This window comes from Ctenocephalides felis, unplaced genomic scaffold (genome assembly GCF_003426905.1).
Source record: "Ctenocephalides felis isolate EL2017-DRISC unplaced genomic scaffold, ASM342690v1 CF-g0.4_SCAFFOLD_01886, whole genome shotgun sequence".
NCBI lineage: Eukaryota > Metazoa > Arthropoda > Insecta > Siphonaptera > Pulicidae > Ctenocephalides > Ctenocephalides felis.
The window spans coordinates 108,965,797-108,975,849 of NW_020538040.1; the positions used below are offsets into that span (position 1 = coordinate 108,965,797).

Sequence of the window (10,053 nt, forward strand, 5' to 3'; positions counted from 1 at the left end):
TTCATCAAACTTTTCTACACAAAGTGTGGTCTCTCGGGTGACGCCGAGGGACATTTACGCACTATGCTATTATATATATAGCACCCTGGTTGATTCTGCCAGTAGTATATGCTTGTCTCAAAGATTAAGCCATGCATGTCTCAGTGCAAGCCGCATTAAGGTGAAACCGCGAATGGCTCATTACATCAGTTATGGTTCCTTAGATCGTACCCACATTACTTGGATAACTGTGGTAATTCTAGAGCTAATACATGCAAATATAGTTCCGACCAGTAATGGAAGGAATGCTTTTATTAGATCAAAACCAATCGGTGGCGGGCTTGCCTTGCTCACCGTTTGACTTGTATCTCGGATGGAAAAGCGAAAGCTTTACGGTGTACTAATTGTAACCATAATAATCATACTAGTTTCAGAATCGTCCGAGTTATATTAAACGATTTAGAGGGAATCACGATCGAAACATGTATAAATATATATAAAATCACCTTGAACGGTGGATCACTTGGCTCGTCGGTCGATGAAGAACGCTGCTAATTGTGCGTCGACATGTGAACTGCAGGATACATGAACATTGACATTTTGAACGCATATTGCGGTCCTCGGATACTGTTCCCGAACCACCTCTGGCTGAGAGTCGTATAACATTACCAGAATGCCGCTTGCTTTAAACGGCTTGCCGGCGAATGATGGAGTTTCGCGTATATGCGTGCTCTTAAATAATTCACTCAACGTGTGAGCCAGTCCACTTTGCAACATCGGACATTTTCGTTCGTTGACGTTCTGTGGGATTACGGCGGGTTGTGTGTCCTAGAGATTTTATATTTTTGCGACCTTCCCGATAACCGGAAACCCGAACTCTTCGAAATGCGGTTTCGTTCCGGCAAATTTAGACGATTCAAAGGTTCGTTTTAATGTTTTAACGTTTGCAAGCACATAATAATCATAATACGACCTCAGAGCAGATGAGATTACCAGCTGAAGTTAAGCATATTACTAAGCGGTGAAAAAGAAACTAACTAGGATTCCTTTAGTAGTGGCGAGCGAACAGGGAAGAGCCCAGCACTAAATCCCGCGGCCGGAGACGGACGCTGGCAAATGTAGTGTTAGCGAGGATCCGATTATCTCGGTGCGTTGCGGCGAGTTCAAGTCCATCTTGAATGGGGCCATTTACCCATAGAGGGTGCCAGGCCCGTAGTGACCGTTGCGCGTATCGAAAGGATCTCTCCTCAGAGTGGAGTTGCTTGAGAGTGCAGCTCTAAGTAGGGTCGCTTTTAAGCGTTCGGCCGGTTGCAAGCACGGACGGTTATTGGTCGTCGGACCTAGTCCGGCATCGATGCCGCCTCGAGCTGTTAGCTACCGTGTTCTCGGACGGACTCTATTACCGGTCAGCGATGCTATTGCTTTGGGTACTTTCAGGACCCGTCTTGAAACACGGACCAAGGAGTCTAGCATGTGCGCGAGTCATTGGGAAATACAAAACCTAAAGGCGCAATGAACGTAAAGGTTTGCAAGTAAACTGAGGGATGACGGACCGCATCTACGGATGAGTGCTTGCAATCCCGAGGCGTCTCACTTTCATTGCGAGAAGAGACGCACTCAGAGCGTACACGCTAGGACCCGAAAGATGGTGAAATATGCCCGGTCAGGTCGAAGTCAGGGGAAACCCTGATGGAGGACCGTAGCGATTCTGACGTGCAAATCGATCGTCGGAACTGGGTGTAGGGGCAAAAGACTAATCGAACCATCTAGTAGCTGGTTTCCTCCAAAGTTTCCCTCAGGATAGCTGGCATTCGATGAGCGAGTTTCATCCGGTAAAGCGAATGATTAGAGACCTTGGGGCCGAAACGACCTCAAACTATTCTCAAACTTTAAATGGGTGAGATCTCTGGCTTGCTTGAATAGTGAAGCCAGAGATTTGGATCAGAGTACCTAGTTGGCTACTTTTGGTAAGCAGAACTGGCGCTTTGGAATGAACCAAACGCCGAGTTAAGGCGCCTAAACGACGCTAATGGGATACCATGAAAGGCGTTGGTTGCTTAAGACAGCAAGACGGTGGCCATGGAAGTTGTAATCCGCTAAGGAGTGTGTAACAACTCACCTGCCAAAGCAACTAGCCCTGAAAATGGATGACGCTGAAGCGTCGTGCCTATACTCGGCCGCCAGGGCATGAGAAACATTCATAATAGTTTGTTTTGACGCCCTGGTGAGTAGGAGGGTCGGGGTGGTATGCGCAGAAGGGTTTGGTCGTAAGCCTGCCTGGATCCGCCATCGGTGCAGATCTTGGTGGTAGTAGCAAATACTCCAGCGAGGCCCTGGAGGACTGACGTGGAGAAGGGTTTCGTGTGAACAGCCATTGCACACGAGTCAGTCGATCCTAAGCCCCAGGAGAATTCCTATGTTGATGTTGGTGTATTTTATTTTGAATAAAATTTCACACCCATCGGGCGAAAGGGAATCCGGTTCCTATTCCGAAACCCGGCAGCGGAACCGTTTACAAGTCGGGCCCTCGCAAGAGAGTTCGTCGGGGTAACCCAAAATGACCTGGAGACGCCGTCGGGAAATACGGGGAGAGTTTTCTTTTCTGTATGAACGTTCGAGTTCCCTGGAATCCTCTAGAAGGGAGATAGGGTTTGGAACGCAAAGAGCACCGCTGTTGCGGCGGTGTCCGTATCTTCCCCTCGGACCTTGAAAGTCCAGGAGAGGGCCACGGTAGGTGTCGCGCCGGTTCGTACCCATATCCGCAGCAGATCTCCAAGGTGAAGAGCCTCTAGTCGATTGATAAATGTACGTAACGAAAGTCGGCAAATTGGATCCGTAACTTCGGGATAAGGATTAGCTCTGAGGATCGGGGCGTGCCGGGCTTGGTTGGGAAGCGGGCGTAAGCCGATGTGCCGGGCCTGGGCGAGGTGAAATTGTCCTTGTGACTTAGATCCGAGCTCGGTCTGGTGTCTAGACCCTAGATCTTTCTTGCTGCGAGGTTTCTGTGCCGGCTTCGGTCGGTCAGTCGTACTCTTCGGCCGCCATTTAACGGTCAGCTCAGAACTGGCACGGACTAGGGGAATCCGACTGTCTAATTAAAACAAAGCATTGCGATGGCCCTAGCGAGTGTTGACGCAATGTGATTTCTGCCCAGTGCTCTGAATGTCAACGCGAAGAAATTCAAGCAAGCGCGGGTAAACGGCGGGAGTAACTATGACTCTCTTTGGTGGGAGTGGTTGAGGTTCTTCGGGACCTCAGCTAGCAAGTGGACTTCCTCCTCTTGGGTCCCACCGTGAGTACCCCTTCGGGGGAAAACTAAGACACCTCTGTGCTCTCGAGCATGTGGGCTGCCAACCCCCTCGCCTTCAATCAAGTCGGTGAAAGTATTTGAAACCTAGCCTTAGATGAAAATTTAGATTTAAACCTGGGTGGACCCTCTGGTCTGCCCCAACCGACTAATAGAGTTGGATATAATTGCCGCTTTCCTACCTGTGAAAAATCTTTTGCAACTTCGGTTGGCCGTGGTGTGCACGAGCAACGAGTACATAAAGACTGGTACGACCAGGAACTTTCAAAGATTGTGCCAAAAAAAGCACGATGGACCGAAGAGGAACAAGTTTTGATGGCCAAAGAGGAGGCTGCCCTAATTCAAAAGGGTGTAACCCAAATAAATAAAGCTCTCCTGTTATTAACACCAGGGCGAACGTTAGAAGCCATTAAGGGCCAAAGACGTTCTCCTAAATATAAAGGCCAGGTCGCGGGTTTTCTATCTGCACCCACTGATCAGGAAATAAATAATTCTTGTTCTTCTGACACTAACTCTGACACAAAAAATGAACTCATACAAGCGCTTAGCCAAGCAGAGAGCAAAGGCAGATGCGCAAGCAGATGCGCAGGCAGATGCGCAGGTTAGCTTATAAAGTCACGCAACAGCACTGGACCAAAAATCCCAGCAAATGTATTGCTTACATTTTAGACTGCAAAACTACTTCTACAATACCACGATCAGATATAATCGTGCAATTCTGGACAAATGCTCTAACAAGCACATCGAATACATCACCGAACGGCCAGGTAGCGAGAAACGAAGACCTCTCACACATATTTATTGATCACCTAACCAGAATGTTGATATGTTCATCTCGCTGATGTACGAATTGATTCATAACCTGTTTGATAAATATTCCAAAATCATTGTGTGCGGCGATTTTAATATACACTTTGATAAGCAATCGAAACCATCCATTGAATTCAATTTGAATATGCAGTCTTTTGGATTAACTCGTACTATACATGAACCTACTCGTTTTTCGCATCAATCTTCTTCTTGCATTGATAATTTCTTCACCAATTTAAAAGACTTTCATTCGCGTGTTATAAATACCACTCTTTCAGACCATCAAAGCATAATATTAAATTTTTGTAATTTTTCAACGTCTAAATCTACCTTTATCTTACACAAACGCTATTTTGATGAATCAAATAAATTGATTTTCAAATGTCTTTTAGAAAAGAAATCATGGACCTTACTTAACAAGTCCAAAGACTCAAATTCAATGTTCGACAACTTTATTTCCACATTTTTATTCAACTTCAATCAAGCTTTTCCTCTTATTAAGAAAACCGTTTGCCCAAAAAATAATACTTCAACTCCTTGACTGACTAAAGGGTTGAGAATTTCACTTAAAAGATTAGCATTTCTTGAGAGATTATCGGTACATAATGATAACATGAGCTTTATAATTTATTTTTTGAAATACAGGGCAACTTTAAATGATCTAATCAATTTAGATCATTTTAGAAGATCAAATTCAACGAAAACTTGATTTTTAATTCAGCAAATAAACAAAAAACAATTTGGTCCTTAATTAATTCTGAAATCAACACGAAAACTAAATCTGCACAGATTGATTGTCTTACAATTAACGGCGACAAGATTATTGATAAGGTAGTCATATCTAATAAATTTAATAACTTTTTTGTCACCGAAGCGTCTAAATTAACAAGCTCAATCAACTTGACCACCATTAGTTCAACTAAATCTCTATCCGCGCGTAATAACTCTACATTCGTTTTTTATCCTGTAAATTCAGAAGAGCTGAAGCAAACCTTTCTATCGATGAAAATTACTAGTTTAGCAGGTCCAGATCAGATACCTAGTCTTATTCTTAAAGAATTCTATCCCTTTTTCATAGATAAATTTATGTTATGTTTAAATAAATGCTTCGACGAAGGAATATTTCCATCCCACCTCAAGCATTCAAAAATTTTGCCACTTCATAAGAAAAATAATAAAGACGAAATAAATAATTACCGTCCCATTTCCTTTTTGAACTCTTTCGATAAAATAATTGAAAAAATCTTGCATACTGGATTAACGTCTTTTCTCAATAAATATAATATTTTGTTCAAGAATCAGCATGGTTTCCGAAAGAACCATTCTACTTCCCACTCGATTTATAATTTAGTTCATAACATCATTGACTCCTTCAAAGAAGCCACATATTGTACTGCGATATTTTGCGATCTGTCCAAAGCTTTTGACGGTATTTCTCATCAAAGACTTCTTGACAAATTAGAAAATTGTGGTATTCGCGGACGTCCACTCAAACTATTTGAATCTTACCTGTCTAATCGAACTCAAAGCGTTTACTTAAATAATGATCACGAGCAAATAATTTCGGATAAATTGACAAGTACATTGGGTGTGCCCCAAGGATCAATTTTAGGGCCTCTTTTATTTCTCATATATATATTAATGATTTACCCCATTGTACAAATCTTCGTGATTTTATTCTTTTTGCGGATGATACCAGCGTTATCATCAAGGCCAAATCTCTTAATGAATTACAATATAAATTAAGCGTGGTTATGTCAGATATAACGAAATGGTTTTGTGAAAATAACCTAGTCCTCAATAATGATAAGATCCAAATCATATCTTTTTGTACAAAAAATCGTTTATCTAATAATATTACTGAACTATCTAATAATATGATGAACTTTATGATGAACATTGTATTTAATGTTTGAATGCTTTTTTTCAGCTCTTTTTTCTTTCAGAAGCGTAATTCATGCAGCTACTGTGATTATTATAAAATTACTATTTTTTTAATATTAACTATGAATAAGCTTGACAAGAGCCTGATATAATATCTTTTATTATTGATTACGGCTTGCTTATGAATAAATAAATAAATAAATAAATAATTAAATATGGAAGCCGGTAACTCCTGAGATCAGGAATGCGCTTCCAGCTAGAAACACAGCACCTGGGCCTGATGGTGTTTCGGCCAAACTTTTGAGGTCGATGCCGGTGGACATCCTGGCAAATGTGCTTAACTTACTGTTACTAATGGGCCGCATTCCAGACAGATTGGTAGAATCATACACAACACTAATTCCTAAGAAAGACAACGCATGTAATCCGTGCGATTACAGACCAATTACAGTGTCATCAGTCTTAACTAGAACGCTAAATCTACCACAAACATCTATTTATAGCGTCAATCGACGTAGCTAAAGCCTTTGATACAATTTCACATGCTGCACTGTTGAACACACTCAAGTATTATAACCTGCCACATAGTTTCATCAACTACATACAAGAGTTATATAAACATGGTTGGACAAGTCTCCGACTTGGACGCTGGACCTCGGATCTTATTAGTCCGAGGTGCGGTGTAAAACAAGGAGATCCCCTGTCACCCATCTTATTTAACTTGGTCATTAACATACTAATAGAAACATTACCACCAGAGATCGGAGTCAGGATTGATGATAAGGTCTATAATATACTGGCTTTTGCAGATGACCTAATTTTGCTGGCTTCCTCAATCAAAGGATTGCAGTTATTATTGGACCATGCAGCAAACTTTCCTTCTAGCTGCGGTCTAGTAATCAACAATAGTAAAGCTTTCACTGTTTCAATAAAAAATGCACCACATGTTAAAAAATCATTTGTAGACAATAACACCGTCTTCACATGTGGAGGGCTAGAACTTCCGGCTCTATCGAGAACAGACGGCTGGTGTTACTTAGGAGTACCATTTACTCCAGAAGGTGCCAACATTGGGGATATCAAGAGCAAGCTCCAAATAATTATTGATAAACTGACAAAAGCACCATTAAAGCCACAACAACGCCTATTTGCACTGAGAACCATTGGTATTCCCAGGCTGTTACATCAACTAACGCTGGGAAATGCCAAGTTGGGTTTTCTCAAATCACTTGATGGTGCTGTAAGAAAAGCGATTAAGTCTTGGCTCAGATTACCAAATGATCTCACAACATCTTACTTTTACGCGCACTTTTAGGATGGAAGCTTATAGTTTCTCTCTTTAAGGTGGCTGGTACCTCTGAGACGTAAAAACCGGTTAATGAAATTAAACTGGGGCGAAAACGAATTCCACAAACTGGAGATTGCCAACTGCGAAAAACGGTTAAAGGATAACAACAACATCCTGCCTTCTCAGAAGCAACTAGGCGAGAGGTGGGCCCGGCTACTGCACCAGTCAGTGGACGGGGGACCACTCGCAAAATCGTCGAAGACCCCATCACAACATCGATGGGTAATTGATGGCAGTAGGTTCCTGTCGGGCAAAGAATATATAAACTGCATTAAGTTTAGGATTAATGCAATGCCAACGAGATCCCGTACCACCAGGGGAAGAAAAGAAGACAGGTTTTGTCGGGCGGGTTGCAATGCTCCCGAAACCCTAGACCACATCCTACAGACATGCCATAGAAGTCATCGTCAGCGAATTGAGAGACATAACGCCGTGTGTCAATTTGTTAAAAGAGCCCTAGGAAAAACGTACTCGCGTGTCGACCTAGAACCAAACTTCAAGACAGCGAGAGGCACCAGGAAACCAGATTTAATTGCAGCGCAAAGTGGAAGAGCCGTTGTACTGGATGCTCAGATTGTTGGAGGATCTATGGACATGGCTAGAGCCCACACACGCAAATTGGAATATTACAAGAATCTGGAGAACCAGGTGAAAGAAAAATATAATGTGTCAACGGTGTCTTACAATTCCATCACACTGAACATCAGAGGTGTATGGCATGACGAATCAGCGAAGTTCCTAGTGTCGGAAAAATATTAACTAGTGACAAACTAAAAGTAGTCTCTACTAGAGTACTGATAGGAGGGCTAATCGGATTCAAATGGTCACGAACAACGTCTATAAGAAGTGAGCGACAGGGGATCGGCCAGCCATCTGTATTAATGCGTGCTGCCTGCGCCAACACCCGCCAGGCATAATACTAGGAGTTAGGTTTAGTGAGTATTGCCTTCGGGTCGAGTCCCACACTACCTGGTCAACCTGGCGACCGGTGTGCGTAAATGCATTCTCCTCCTAGCCAAAAAAAAAAAAAAATTGGCCAAATGCCTCGTCATCTAACTAGTGACGCGCATGAATGGATTGACTAGATTCCCACTGTCCCTATCTACTTTCTAGCAAAACCACTGCCAAGGGAACGGGCTTGGAAAAATTAGCGGGGAAAGAAGACCTGTTGAGCTTGACTCTAGTCTGGCATTGTAAGGAGACATGAAAGGTGTAGCATAAGTGGTAGATAGTAATATCGTCGGTGAAATACCACTACTTTCATCGTTTCTTTACTTACTCGATTGGGCGGAAAGCGTGCATCGAAAACTTGCGTTCCGACTGTCACGGTTTTCTAGAGCCAAGCGCATAAGAGTGGTGTGCGGCATTGCGCTGATCGCCAACAATACTCTAGCGTGATCCGATTCGAGGAAACTGCTAGGCGGGGAGTTTTACTGGGGCGGTACATCTGTCAAATAATAACGCAGGTGTCCTAAGGCCAGCTCAGCGAGGACAAAAACCTCGCGTAGAGTAAAAGGGCAAATGCTGGCTTGATCCCGTTGTTCAGTGTGCACAGGGACTGCGAAAGCATGGCCTATCAATCCTTTTGGCTTGAAGAGTTTTTAGAAAAGTTACCTCAGGGATAACTGGCTTGTGGCAGCCAAGCGTTCATATCGACGTTGCATTTTGATCTTTCGATGTCGGCTCTACCTATCATTGCGAAGCAGAATTTGCCAAGCGTTGGATTGTTTACCCACAAATAGGGAACGTGAGCTGGGTTTAGACCGCCGTGAGATAGGTTAGTTTTACCCTACTGATGAACCGTCGTTGCAATAATAATCCTGCTCAGTACGAGAGGAACCGCAGGTTCGGACATATGGTTCACGCACTCGGTCGAGCGGCCGGTGGTGCGAAGCTACTATCCGTATGATTATGCCTGAACGCCTCTAAGGCCGTATCCTTTCTAGACAAAGTAAGCAACTATATCTCTAGGAGTCTCGTTAGTCGAAAGGCTCAATACAATGTGATTTATTAGGTATTCGGCACACGCCGTTTATCGCACGAGCCATTTTTAGCCGAATGAGGCGCTGGACAGTGGCGATATCCGTCCGTTATATCTATCTTGCCTATAGCGGTCGATCATGGGTCACTAGTTTGTTGTAGAGACTCGGAATCGTTTGTAAACGACTTAGGTACCTGGCGGGGTGTTGTACTCAGCAGAGCAGTTACCACGCTGCGATCCGTTGAGACTCAGCCCTTGGCTTGGGGATTCGTCATGTTGGCTTGACGTCACCCCACGCTATTAGAGCATAAGCTTTAAGCCGTCGCATTGCAGCATGCCACAATCAGTAGACTTGACAGTCGAAAACTTGTACATGCTGTACCAGTGACACTTCTTCGGTATCTACCTAGCTATTTTGTACAACGTGCGTGAGTCAGCAGGTAAATCAAAACTTATCGACAAATTCCAATACTAGAAATATTCATTATTTCTTTCAATAACCATAATGTCAAGAGAATAGTTATACATATTTTGTAAGTTTACAAAATATATGTTTTTAAGAGAAACTTTTCATAATTTTTTAATATAAATATATGATATAATTCATTAAATTCTAAATAAGGAGAATGTTTTTTGCTAAATTTCTTAGAAATGCGTACAAGTTGCTAACAAGCAAAGTACGTATAAGTTATCTATAATGCAAAATGCGTGCAAGTTGTCAATGTGTAAAATACGTGCAAGTTG

At 42.8% G+C, this 10,053-nt stretch overlaps 2 pseudogenes; both read left to right on the forward strand.

Annotated features, from left to right (window-relative positions):
* Positions 1-482: 482 nt before the first annotated feature.
* On the forward strand, positions 483-637 carry LOC113378885 (annotated as a pseudogene).
* A 311-nt stretch (positions 638-948) lies between these two features.
* On the forward strand, positions 949-9,581 carry LOC113378970 (annotated as a pseudogene).
* The last annotated feature ends 472 nt before the right edge of the window (positions 9,582-10,053 follow it).